Genomic DNA, 15,343 nt, shown 5'->3' on the forward strand with positions numbered 1-15,343 from the left:
TCTTATTGTGTGGCCCACATTTCCCACTTACCGCTGGGCATCCGTTGAGCATTTTGTAATTGTTACAGCGATGGCAAGGCAGCTGATGCGAGCCCGTTTTCTTTTACTACAATAGCACCGCAGGCCGAAATATCTCCAATCGGTCGGTAAAGGCGGCAAGGGCTGAGAAAGGGACTCACCAAGACTCACCACACGCACGGTGCTTCACGACACATTCCGGGAGACGTTGGGAGAATCTTGGGGTTCATCCTTGAGGAGATCCGCGGTATTCAGAACAGACAGACAGACGGACAGTTTGGTCTTTCGCAGACATTTGACAAGGTATGGAAGCCGTACATGTGTTGGTACCATATTAGCAAAAGATCTGTCATTGTCAACATATATAACCCAGATATTTATTTACATGTCTTTGTCGAAACATACCAACACAAAGAAATTAATCAGGTTTGTCAGAACTCGCCAACACAAAGAAATATCTAACGTTTACAGTTTCAATATATGGACCTGAACAATGCTTAGTTAAAAAGTAGTTTTCTTTTACTTACTTATCTATGGGTTTTGTCAGATGGAAAATTTGGTTATGAACTTTTTTAAACAATGTATTAAACAATTTGTTTGTGTAATATTGTCCTAGTCTGTATAGGCTGACATTAGCACTCGTAGAAGAGGTCAAGGTACAGTTCTAATTGTGCCACATTCGCCCATTGGACAGTCGTTGAGCCTTTCGTGTTTGTTACAGCGGCGGTGAAGCACCTAATGCATATCTCTTTATTTTATCACAGAAATGTCCGGACGTACTAAGGGAAGAGCTGGGTAAGGAAGGTGCCAGGCGCCACCGTCACTGAAGGTGCTTCCCGACATCAGTGCATCACCAAGACACGGACGCGTCAAGCCTAATACGTACGGCGTTTTTCAGAATTCAGAGTTTTAGGACCCTTATTACATTATTCTATTAAATTCTGCATGGCTGCTGATAATATTTACACTCCTGGTGGGACATAAAGCGTCATTATACCCTTGTCACATTATCCACGATCTTCGGGCGTATCGATGAAAGATCGGCCATATTTAATTAAGATCGACAGAGGGTTGTGCGTATTTTTCACCTGGAAACCGCCCCTGTCACATATAAGCCATTCTTTGTACCTTGTACAATTGTTGTTCAATAAAGTTATAATTATAAGCGAGGCTAGGGCGATTCCCGCTGAATCGTCGTCCGATCGATTTTCGCCAAATGTGACAGGGGTATTATGACCCTTTAAAATATGTTTGGAAATAGATGGTTTTTAGAATGCTTTGTTCTAGATGTTTTAATCATATCATGCCATTCCAGTACAGGAGTGGCTAACAATAAATTGATGTTTTACTTTTTTGTCCTATGTGAATATATGTCTTTTGTGTTTTTATGTCTTTTGTGTTTTTACTTAGCCTAAAGTTGCCAAAAACTGTCCAAAATTACAATGTAGTATCTTTATGATAGTATACTTAATCATATTGATCATTTTTGGTGTAGAAGGTTGCTTGCAATAATTTTCCTTCTTAAATTCGTCCCTAAGTAATTTGGCTACTGAATGTATGATTCACGAGCTAGTATCAATCTTATAAATGTTTACTACAACTGCTCTGTTTAGAAGACAACAACGCCCTATGGTGTCTATGTGGCGTACTGCACCGGTACAGTAGTCATTCTATCAGCGCCCGTAAAAACTTGGCATTTTCTCATTTCCTCACTTCCTTCCACGTTGCCATTCTGTGTTAACCTGTTGAAAGCTTTGTGGGAATGTTTGCCTAGTCTTGTAGAAATGTGAATAATGCTTTATGAATAATGTGGATTTGCCTGTAGCCAGTAGCCTTTGTTCTAAATATATTATGATATACATAACGTTAGTATATATGCACTGCTCACCGACTAGTCACGTATGTTATCTACATAACGTGGCGTCGACAGAAGCAATGGATTGTTCATTCCTTGACAAAGACTGGAGCTGTTCAGTCGAAAATTTGCTTAAGTCCAATTTTCGTGTCGGAAATTAAAGTTAAAGTTAGGCATAGTAATAGTATAATTATATTATTATATATTGATTTGTTTATTGATTTTGTCATGTATTCTTTCTTGAAGGTCTTTTGTTCTCACTTAGGCTTTATATTTCGTGTATTTTGTGGCTTTTCTAGTACAGGACTGGCCACGTTGACATAGAAAGCCACCTTGTCCAAGAAAATGATCTCAAAAGACTCTTTTCATCTTGTAGTTGTAACCTATTTCCATGATCAAGGTTTGAAAGTGTCAAGTACAACCTGGGCAACACACAGTACACTGTGTTCCTCGAATATGCTATCAAATAAACCGTTTTAAACCAGGTGTTGTTTTTATTTCTCTTTCAACACCCTCAAACTCAGGTGAAATGATACCCCACCTCTACCCATATCCTCAGACTGTCGGAAAATGAATGATCCCTCGAGATCTCAGAATTTCACACCCCCTAAATGTTGTGAAATGGTGGGCCCTCCATTCCAAGAACCTTGACCGACATAAAACGACTGGTCAAGTTAAATCAAAAGTGTTGCTAATAAGATAGAGACAAATCTAAATTATGAATGAGAATAGTATGGTCAATCAAGCTAGAGTAATGTCTGTTATGTACTAGAATATTATGATAGTGACACTGCCTTAGATAAAATTGGGTACAATACTTTGAAGAAAGTGACTTGGATGAAAAAATGGGTCACAGCATGCAACGGATAGGCTGCACTATAGCGCTCTCTGGCGACTTTCATTGAAACAACAATGTGAAAATGAATTCTATTAAATACATAATGTTAACCTTCCCGGTCTCTCTCTTTCTCTTCCTCTCCCCTCCCCTCCCCCCCTCTCTCTACTGTGCACGATGATCAGCCTTTCCTGTCCTGCCACTTGCTACATATTAAATGTAATCAAACACCACAGGGTGTACCAGTAACCACGGTGATGGCCGTTTAGTCCAGCCATTGACCTTTTAATTGTTCGGAGAAGACGACGAGGATGATACTAAAACAATATGTTTCCCTTCCGTGGAGGTAAACATAAATGTAGTTGGTTATCCCCATTTCTAAGAGATAACCAGTGGAGCTAAAATGGAAGCATTTTATTGTGCAACAAATGACAAGTGACCTTCGCTTTTAAATCAAGATAACGGTCAGTGATAAACTTGACCGGGTAACTACAGGTTATTTTTGATTGACTTATCCCTTGTGGCAAAGCACGGCATTAACCTTATTGCCCTGGGGAGTTTGGAGAAGGATTGGACGGGACAATAATCGAGTCCATTATTGCAGGTACACCATACAATAACGGTGGTTTATTGGTGATTGCCCCCGACCCCTTAGTCATTACCTGCCGATTGTAGTGAGGATAAGGCCATCTTCTGCACTACTAACACTAGTCTGATATTGGCTACGCTTGAGGATTGTCGTAAATTGGAAAAACTAGTTGTGCCGGGCGACCTTTCCAGGATGTTGGGCAGCTAAGGCCAATGACCTTTTTTGCCACTGTACTTCCTGATTTTTTTATTTCGCTTTAGGGAATGAGGACAACATAACAGACGACCATATATGAAATCTATTCTTGTGGCGTTAGGTTACTCTATGTAGGAAGTGGCAGGACAGAGCTGGACACCATATAAATGTTATAGGAATGTGTTTGAATAGGAAAAACAGAGCAGTAGTTTGCTTGGTTTGACTATTTATATGAAATGCGACAAAACCGAGCATCAGTTGAAGTGATTGCGTCATTGTGAATGTCAGTATTTATCATTTTAGGTATACATACAATTAGTGCGCACGACTCTAGCTTCCTGGAACATGGATGTGTTCACACGATTCTTCCTGGAACACTTATCAGTCCGCACGATCTTTCCCGGAACACTCAATTCAGTCCATAGGACAGAAGGTGTATTAGGATTTAATGGCAATAGGAAGTAATAATCATCATGGTGTTTGCGCTAGCTATGGACCAAGATGTTGCGAAAGCCGTTTTACCAGGAATAACAGTTTATTTTTGACCTATTTCCAATCAAATCCTAGTAGATCTTTTTATAGCACTAGTCAATAACCTAATGCAGTGTACCAAGCTGGAGAGTAGTCCATTGGCCCAAGCTTGCATAACACAATCAAACATAAGGCTAAAGAGAGCTGATTTAATGAGCTGTACTATACTACCTTTAAGATGATGGTCTCGATTTATAATTCTCAAAATTCAATACTTACCAGCATGCCAAAATCCAAACAAACTCGTCAGAAGGATCTTTAGTTATAGTTGTGAACTCACAAACACCGACACAAACAGTACTCCCTTAGGACAGGTACTGATCCTCCACGGAGGTACAAAAACGTGCCATGATTGATCACAAACAGCCACGCCGCGTATGCGCATATCTCCAAACTGCACTACAAGCCTCCAACTGAGAACACACTATTTATAGAAGTTTCCTACTGTTAGATTTTATCGAAGTCACTTCCATCCAATAAAATGCTGTGTCACCAATCAATCGTAAAGGACTAAACGTCTTAATGACCAATATTTTCTCCATACTAGAATTATCGTTCCGCTCTAAACTCTAAACGGCTGGTTGGTCCTCAGCCAGGATTCCTTCAGACAACACTTCTATGATGGAGCATACCGTATAACGTCGTGTTCGTGCATATAAGGATCATGATGCTTTGACTTTGACTTTGACTTTATGCTACGTCTATATATAGTTGTTTCCAATTGTGTGTCGGCAAAGGTATCGTACGAAATTCTGATGCAACGTTGACCAAATATCTAAAATAAGAAACCGTGATTCTACTGTATCTACAAGGCAAGAACTCCTGTACATGCGTCTGACAACACATTACAACTGAGGTACCATGCTGGTTAAATGTTAAAATCGGTGTCTAGTTATTGTTGATTGTTGACTTTGCGACTGGTTATAGATAAATACAAGCAAATCCACCAGTTAGGCTGATCCCCCGGAGTTCTGTGTATGCATATCATGGTACGTTCTGGGGCAGTGGTGGTTCCTCCTGTGGAAGAGTCGGCCAGCCCGCTAGTTGATTGGACCTCGGTACTCAGTGTGGACGGAACCTCTCTGCACCACAGGAAAGATCCGGAGCTCTCCAGTCTGTATCATACGTACTGTACGGGAAGACTCGGATGACGTGTATGGATGGATGACTGACATCTTGTTCTGTGCCAGATAAACGACGAGCTTGGATTTTCCTAAGAGGGGTGACAGCTAGTTTATTAGAGACAGCGAGGGACAGCGTGACTTTGCTGTCCAAAACAGCGTGAAAGATGTTGACAGCAATGTTGGTCGTTCTCTGTGGTGCCAGCTTCATTTTTGCAGGTACGTTTTTAGAATTCATACTTTATACCAAAATCACATAGAGGTCTGTTATATCTGGGGGTCTAGATGTGAAATGTCATGAAATCACTTTAAATTCACTTAAGTCCTTGAAGAAAAATAGTATCATCCAAAACAGAAAAGATTCTTAAAATTTTTTAACATTCTAAGATAATTTCTGTGGTAATGTTCATATTATGTCATTGAGATAGAACCACGGCTGTATAACTCGTAGGAGAAGATGTTACTGAGCGCAAGAACGAGACATTTATAAAGACATATTGGTTCTGTCTACCCTAAATTGAAGCCTGGACTTACTCTTGCCAATACGCGCGTGTGGTGGTTTCAATATCACTAGCTAAACTACACAGCACGAAAAGAGATACTCGAGCAAAGTTGCCGAAATACGTATTAAGGAATTCGTGTAGATCTTGATAATCTTTACTTACTCTTAAAGGGTAAGTAAGGATAGTCCCATAGCCTTTTCATGCGGCCGGGGCAGTGAGGTGTTATCCATTGTGTCTACAGAACGGTATTGGAAGGCCCAGCCTTCTCCGTTCCCTTCCTTTTACCTCCCCAAACGAAGTCAGGTACCCATTTTACACCTGGGTAAATTGCGTGAAAAGTAAATTTCCCAAAGGGCGCAACATCGGTGGCATTTAGGGGATTTAAACCCAGGACTTCTGGGTTCTGGGCTAAACCGTTAGACTAACACGACGCCACTAATACCTACTCGTGTAAGAGGTATACTATAGATGGTTGAAGAGGGAAAAACGTCAACTTTAAGCATGATTTACGATGTGAAAGTTAATGGAATTACTACCTTTCCTAAGAACGTTAATACGTTTTCGGTAGCGTTTGTATGTGTGTGTAGTTGACAAGCATAACTCTAGAATGCCTCAATGGATTGTGTTCATATTTACCATGTATATAGGTGTTGATAAGACCTCAAAATGATTAAATTTTGGGTCCCCTAGCAGCTTGTTACAGTGCTGCAGCGGAACATATTGTTATGCTATCTCGTTCGTACAGTTTGCCATGTTGGTTGTTATTTGCAGGTTGTCATTAGTTGCCGACAGTATCTGCTCTGATGTTTCCCCATGATGGACTATCCTATTAGTTATATCATACAGGCCCTTAAGCCGCCCTGCCGTCTAATAGAACCCCAACTGATGAGGTCCAAAAGGACCCACCAGAGTCTCCAGCACATTAAAGCTCCTCTGCTACCATCTATTTACCTTGCCATTTCTGTTAATGGATGAATGAAGATCTTTGTTGCGCATTTTTACCACACCGGGCTAAATACAGGTCGCAACAAGACATGTTGAAGAATTACATTTAATAGATACAGGATAAAACTAATGTAAGGTAAATGCAACTTCTTCTCGCTTTTCAGTTATGGTGACTGAAGATATGTTTTATGATCGATGGTTTGTCTAGTTTCATTAGGAATATGAATTTTTGTACAGAACTTAAGTGTACGATATAGGAGAATATATTTTGTACAGGCATATCTTTAATTTATCATATGTCAATTCATTTCTCTTTTCTTCATACAGACTACATTCTATTACAAAATGACTTGTTTATTCTAGTTTGATGCAATTAATTTTGTTGACGAATACGTTTTTAGACACCGAATCATTTATTCAGTATGAGAAACGATTACGTTAAGGTTTTCTCCAGATATCTGTAGTGCTAAAACCTGTATCACGATGTGTATTCCCACCATCTTACGAGTTTGGAAAGTTTTTATTTTATTTCAGAAGACAAGACAAGTCAAGAGTCCTTCAATCAGACTTCAAAATTCTTCAGATCATGAGACCAAAAATGAACGTTGAAGTATCATATAGCTTAGATATTTTCCAGCACATCATTTATCAATGAATTCACAATCAGCAACCTTTTTTTGCAGAATTTCACTTGTGGTGAATTACGTGAGGTGTGTTGGATAACTCACAAAAGCCATGCATTTTCTATACGTATAGACACTTCCTTCATGGTGAATATTTTTGGTATAAATGAGGGGCGATGTGCACACCAAGACGGCCAAAGTTTCACAGGCTATTGAACAACACATACCAACATGAATTTACAATTGTATTACATCGCCCGGTTTTGCAACTGAACTTTTGTCAAGCCAGGTCAGACATTGTAATCATCCATAGATTACTTGATTTAATTTAAGAGGTGAGTTAAGCACAATACTGAATGCTTATTGATATACTCGCGACTAGTGGATACTTAAATGTATAATGTGAAATAGCCTGCGTTTTTACTTCCTAAAATTGATATTTATCGGAAACAAGCACTCTAGATCTCTTGTGGAGTAAAAGACTCCTTTAAGTCTTGAATCGTGGTGACCATCCAATATATTTTACGAGAATGTCCTGTTTTTATTCCAAAAGACACTGAATCGTCCAATAAGACTACAAACAGTCGACGGGGTATCAGAAACGACGACGTTAAAGTGTCCTCTAGCTGTTAAGCGCTACCAGGATGAGTATCCCCGACTATGGAATGTAGCCGGTGTTAAGTCCAAACCCGCGGTGTCTACCGCTGTACTCATTTTCTGTTCCCGATCTTTTGACACAAACTATGTCTGTACAAATGAAGACAAAAAAAAACAGGGAAGTTTGCATGGACAGAAAGCGCAGCCCTAAGACATATGGCACCATTTGGCGATCTAAGGAAGAAAAACGGCACCACAGGGCCCTCTTTGTTGCCTGATGCCGTATTTTACCCATTAAGGTCCAAGTCTTTGCCCATGACCCTTTGTCCGGAGCAAGAGACCAGGGCTTCTGTACAAAACAGATACGACATGGGTTCAACTTTAATCTCCGATGCGTGGACGGGCTTCTGAAACAAATTGCCGGCTGTGCTGTATTGGGAAATGTTGATCCACCAGAAAAGCTCTCCTTTGTTAACGCGCGCCCGGGGGTCGCTAGCATAGCGTCTTTCTTGGACAAGCCGTATAACTTTGATATGTGTGCTACTGCCTTGTACATCTCAGTAATGGGGGACGGCTTCTTTGGACACGCCACGGAAAAAAGAAGCATGTACATTTTCCATATTTCTTATTGTATTCCTCATGGGCTTTTATACTTGGTATATCACTTCAATGGGGACGGTGTCTTTGCCAAGCCAAGGAAAAGGAATGGCAGTCACACATTCATGTCCTTGAGTCTTAGTTTTTGGCTTTACCGTCGGCATTGAGGGCACATTATGGCTGACCCGTAATGGTAGTAATTTGTGCTGTAATGCACGTGTTCACAAATGCGGCCGTCTGTCTTGGTATACGTGTACGGAGGCTTTGGTGTGTATACGTAGCTATTTGAATACACTGTCAATAGATTGGAATTAATTGAGTTGGAAGATGACCATAGGGAGTGCAGTTTAGAGTTGCTAGAATTGGTCGTTAATCAGGCATATGACATACAGTCCACAGAAGAGGTTGCAAATTCCTATTTGTTTAAGTTTTTTTGCAGTTACCGTGCATATACCCTTGTATATGGTACGTATGCTAGTCACGTTCACCGAAGAGTGACAGGAAGTGCCCATGATCAATGCAATATGGAGACATGTCAATCAAAAACGTTTGGGATGATTGATGAATTAAAATTTCGACATTTGACAGATTCTTAATATAATATTTCACGGAGTCGTGAAATTTTCGAACTCCGTACGCTGCAAAAAGGTTGTTTACAATATGCTGTACTCTTAACGCTGTGCATTAAAGGCGTGCATTTCTAGATACATACGTTCGTAGCCGGTGGCAATATCACTTATATCAAAAGCTTTGTGACAAAAACCTTCCGTGTTACGTTTTTAGCATACATAAATCAAAGGACTGCATGTGTTTACACACAAGCTCGTTAAATTGATGGGAAACACGTAAACACCGAGTTATGTTCCTCATGAGTGTACTATAAACTAAGGAAACACCGACATTAGCACGCAATGTGTACAACGTACGCGTAAAACAATGCCGTATACAATACATGAATTCAGGTGAAGCTTTCTATAGCTAATTACGTCATATATATGTATGATCATAAAATTAATCATATATAGTGCTGTTACTTAGCCCTGTCGCGGGCATGAAAACAATGATCATAAAATGAGTATAATAAAAGAGTTCACCGGTGTTTTTTATCATGTATATATGTCTATTCTTTTTAATTCCCGAATGTACGTATGTAATAACAACATGGTAAGTATGCCTATAGGACGCACTGTATAAACGTGACTTGCATGGTACGGATACAATATCCTTACTAATAAGAAGGAAATGAAAGCCTATAGGCCTTTAATAAGGACCAATTACCAAATATGCCTCCACGGGCTGTTCGTAAACGTTATTACCTTGTATATGGAGCTTTCACATGTCGGTCCCATCATTATGAGCTTGTAAAAGTGAGTCCAATGGGAGGGAAAACTTTGCCCTGTACCAGTATCGTAGGTTTATGCTATTTAATAGAAACGGCAAATATACCGGGCGCTAGTTCGGTGTTATATAGTTTGATCTTATGAAATAACATGCAAGTATATTGCTCAGATATTTTACGTTTTAATACGTATCAAGGAGGGAAGGAGTAGCGGTGTGTATGACATAGCTTTGTAAGAAAACGCCAGGAGCATTACCTATGAAGTATTTCTCTCTAGCTGTATAGCTGCCAGTGGTACCGTGCTTGGGGACTAGTAAGGGCTGACTTCACTGTTGCGTTATGCAGTACTAGTAATAGTAGTATAGTGGAGAGTTCAAAATAGTGCCAACCTAACACTGCGGTAGTGCTTACCTGAAAATCTCTCTTTCCTTGAAAAGTTTGACCCAATCTGAAGACTTGTAATGTCAGAAGGAACATGCCAGGTATAAGCTTTCCCAATTTGGTGAAATTTTGTACAGTTGGCTATCTCTATTTTGGCGTAATAAGAAATCTGTTCTGGTATTCACAGCGCGGATGAATATAACGGAAATTGGGGTCAAAGGTAAATTTTGTTTACAACTATTGGCTGTTCTAAAAGATTGAGCTGTAAAACCCTGTATAATTCTTCTTTCAATTTTTGACACTTGTGAGTTTCTGGTGGAGAGGAACATTTTGTATTGAAGTTGGGGTAAGTAGTTTTCAAGCCTTGTGTATTTCAATGATTGCCTCCTATAAGTTTAACCAACTCTTTTAAACTGCGGCGTGTGCCTTCAAACAGTAAAACATCGAATCTTTGAATTCGATACGCTTAGAGCTGGGACCTGATTGATTTTTGTCATTCTACTTTATGATCCTGGTTTAGTCATATAAACAATGTCTTAACAACGCAACTTAAGACCAAGAGGACGTCTTACATTTTTAGAGTCGACTGTCGACTGTCCACTACGTGAGGCGAAGTAGATGTTTTTCCAGCGTTGGGGTATCTTAATAGCTACTGTTGCCTTCAAAACACACGAGATATATGGTTATAGCGTTCGTACATAGCCTTGAATAAGCTATATGGGGCGCCCGCAGCGAGACACTCTATTTTCTTACCCTCACGTTGATTTTAACTAAAGATGACGCCGGTAGCTTACAAATCACAGTTGTAAAATCTGAACCTCACTACAGGTAGCGACTATCAAATACTTCTCTAGGCATTGGGTAGGTGTGACTGATATGGTATATTCTGCGTGAGATCGCAAAGCTCATTTCCTAACATGAGATGCGTGGTCATGGCTGTCACGTGCAGTGTAATATAAGACGTGTAACAACCAAGGCAAATTCTCACGCACACGTTATTAGAATCACGTATCGATTTAAGAGTTGGCAAATTAGATTTTGGATTGAAGCCAAGCCAGGGTTGGGGAGGGCGTAGACATTCTGTCGTGCTGCAATTGGAAGTCGTCTTAAGGAAATGTAAATATACCACCCGGAGATAGCTTTCTTAATCTTGCCCTTTTCGTATACACAGAACGGACATGGCTTGAAAGCTTTAACAGATGAGTTTCTGTGGGAACAACAGTTGGTGGGCTCAGTTTGTTTCTTATGTACAGTGCCTCGTAGTGTTTGTTAGCTCTCTGAAGACGGAAGTATTGTTTTTGTTCGTCGTGGTGTCTGTTTTACTTAATTTGAATGTTGTAGATTGGCAGGATGTGAAGCAGGAAACGGTGTAATAGGAGAGTGGCAGGATGGGAAGGTTGGCTTCATCAGGGTCCAAAGTTGTTACGTGCGTAGGGGAAACTGGCTGGAAGTTAGGTCCCATAACACGTAATAAAAGGTCATCAAATTTGCTGTCTTCAATGTCCATCTATTTGTATGTCTGTTGACCGTCTGGAACCAGTGCAGACATGTATAGATAAAATCAGAAAGAAATTCACAGCTCATTATAATGAATAAATCAAGAAATTCACCAAAATTCTTAAGCTTTCAACGGTCTGCTGATGGACCTTTGATACGCTCTTATCTTTTACAATCTGAAATGCAACAACATTAATGTTCCTTGGTGCGGTTCTTATTTTATAAAATAAAATAAAGGAGCTTAAGAATCCTTACAAAACTTTCCTTAAGTCTGGATGCAAGAAGAGTGAATAAATGTGACAACTAGGCCCAAGGCTTGAGCTTACCAGACAAAGCGAAAAGTACTGATGTCTGCTAGCTGCATAAGGCAAGACATGATAAACCACAGCCGAGTTGTCCGCATGGTAACAACTAAAAGCCAGACACCCTAATCTACATACCACAGGCCTCTGGCTGTACAGAACAAATGGGCAGGACGTTTGTGGATGAACTCAGGCGACAAAGAGAGAATTTCGCTCCCTGTCGTGCATATCAACACGGGCATGACAGATCCACAGGTCTTCAAACCTTCCCATGAGATACTGTCTGTTTTAGCATTTGAATGAATCATTGCTACAAGGAACGGGTAGATCGATTGTTTTGGATAATGCGCATGTAAAAGGAACAGAGAGTTGAATGGCCGTATCCAGACTGTCTACTTCAGGGGCTACGTAACACGATGACATGGCGATTCCAGTTAAAGAAATATTCCAGTCACCTTCCAAATTTACTTAATGCCACAAAAATAATGCTATACACATAATAAGGTTCTTTAGGCACAACCAGGGAGCACTTACTTCCAAAGGTTTCATGTCCATCAGACACCATCATCAGGATAAAATGATCATGACTGGAAACTAGCTTGTATCGCCCCCCCCCCCCCTCCCCCCAATCTCTGTTCATGACTAAAGCTGATTTTCTTATCCAGACTGCCTCCTAAATCCACTGTGTTCCTCTGATTTCCTCACTGTCGATGACTCTAGCCCCCTCTCAGTCTATTACACAATTGTTTCTGTTGATATGGTCGGTGACCAAAGATTTGTTCAGCTGCTTTCTTACATCTTGTGTATGCAGTTCCGTTAATGTTTTGTGCTTCCTTTCTGGGATCTTCAAGTTTTGTGTTCAAAGTCCTGCCCGTCTCCCCAATGTACACCTTGTCACAACTTTTGCATGGGATCTTATAAACACAGTAGGTTTTGGAGGAGTCTTCTAGTAGTTTCCAGTCATTCTACCCTGATGATGGTGTCTGATAGACATCGAAACGTTGGAAGTAAGTACTCCTTGGTTGTGCCTAAAGAGCCTTACTATATGAATAATTGCCAACCTGAAGTTATTTACGGATAGAAGATTACTATAGATGATTTGAGTAATCGCATTTGTTGATAACTTACTTACTTACTTACCTAATACCTCTTTGTAAGGTAAAACCAACGAAGTCTTACCTTGTAGCTTAAGTGACCAGCATATCTAAGCCTTGATACGCTGAAATGATTTCAGAAGTGTTCTCGCCAAGTCTACGCTTCTTAACCAGACGTGTTATCTATTGGTCTGAGAGTAATTTTCCAGCCGTTGACCGTTCTGAACCCCCTGACCATACCGACCTGAGGACCAGCCAAAACCAATAATATCTAATCTGGCCAATAAGTCCGGTCTTGTTGGCGTCAGGCGGGCTAAACCGTCAGTGCCAAATCCTGTTATCCCATCTCTATCAGGCGGAAGTTCAAAGCTCTTGCCTCTGCTTTGGCTGAACATTCATCCATCATCGGTCAGAAGGGCGCCGGAATCACGCATGTGTTGTTTGTACGGTGTCGCCCCTGCCTATACTACAAAGCTGTTGATTGAGAGATCATCATTTCAGACAGGGCGGTAAGCGAGCAGCGTGGTTTAAAGTTACGCAACCCTGCACAGGTACCATATTGAAGTCGAGCAACATTCAGATGTTTCGATTTATTAAATACCTTCATGAAAAATGGAGGTAGACTTTTTATTATTGTTGTAAGCACGAAGGCCAAGGTCGAGTTGGGCCCGTCTGGTGGCTAACATTGGTACTGCAGCAAAGCTTGGGTTTTTGTGTCGTTTCTTCTGGATATGCTATGGCCTTAGTTCTAGTGTTTAAAGAGAATTCGAAGAAAAGATCTATAACACTATCTTCTAACATGTTTTCGTTATAAATTATCCGCATTCACATATGTATCTCTACACCAGTGTTGTATATGACAAGACTGCAACCCAAGTTTATCTAAAACTTTAGTAAAATCAGTTGCACTTTCAGACTAGCAACGATTTATATTGAGGAACCCAAGAAAACTGCCTAAACCAGGATTACATTTGTCATTATTAAATAAATTTTGTTCCGATTGGCTGCTTATTATTCTTATCATTATACCCCAGGTGGTCTGCTCTAAGAACCTTATTCATGTTGAATCCCAGAGGACCGATTACAGTTTGGCGAACGATTATTATTTCAGATGCAACGCCTTTAAATCGCTCTGGCAGAAGATTACAGTCATAGTTCACTAATAATGCGTATCTATTTGCCAAGTTTTAAGCGAGTTTAAGGAAATCCCTTAAGGTTAAGGCAGCTGCAAATCTTAAGAAGATCAACTTTTAATGAGTACGAGTGGAGTCAAGTGATGCATGAGTTTTAAGTCTGCGAATGTTTTGTCTGTTTGAAAGCCGATTGGAGAAGACATTTAGTCTCACTTTGATTGAGCTAACATGATGTCAAACGTAACTGCGTACTTTGTGGGGTGGGACCATAATTGGGTATGTCCGCCGTTATGTCCTTTAAACTTTTTCAGAAATTTCACAATGCAACTTTCGCAACATCATCTCATATTAAAGTCTTAATTTAGTTTAGTAAAATACACAATGAGGACATAAACAGTTCTCCATGTCAAAATGGTGCGCGGAGTACAGTACGCATCAACTTTCTGTCTGCTAGGACGGGGGGCGATATAGGCTTCCAACGACATTTGACCCATGGTTGACGTCACAAATACAGAAAGTCACTTGTCCACCGAGATTGTGCGTGACAGACAAAGAAGTCTAAAATCCCGTTGAGTCCAACTCTTTAGTGGGAGAACAGTTTATATGTAATGAACGACATGGTATCATCTTCGCCTGTTACGTTTGTGAAGATTATACATCCAGGAATATAATGAAAAGATGAAAGTTGAATCTCTACTTCTGGATAAATCAAATTTACTTCAGACGTTTCAAACGACCTCCGTCGTTCTTCTTCAGTGAAATAAAAATAAAAGTTTACAACACTGAGGAATAAAGAATACTTCTTACGTTCTAAATAAACAAAAAAGGTAACGGCTAAGGTGTTCTAAAGTAAACATGGTAGGTAACTACAGAGGTGTTCTAAACAGTGTTCTAAATAAACAAAAAGGTAACTGACAAAGGTTCTTAGATACATTCTAGCAAAATAAGAAAGGCTAAAAAGGGATATAATGATAACAAGTGTCTATATATCAATAAAACCATCATTTACTTTAAAACATCATTCCAAGCACTGGAAAGGTCAGTTCTCAGCCCCCCCTTTCGATTGAGAGATGGACGATAAATGCGCTCGTAAATGGCTTCCTTAACCCCCCTTTCAAACCAACGTGGTTCTCTGTCTAAAATGTCTGTTGTATCTAAAGAAAACGAATGTCCGTTGTGGATGTTAAG

This window comes from Branchiostoma floridae, chromosome 3 (genome assembly GCF_000003815.2).
Source record: "Branchiostoma floridae strain S238N-H82 chromosome 3, Bfl_VNyyK, whole genome shotgun sequence".
In the NCBI taxonomy this organism is placed as follows: Eukaryota; Metazoa; Chordata; class Leptocardii; order Amphioxiformes; family Branchiostomatidae; genus Branchiostoma; species Branchiostoma floridae.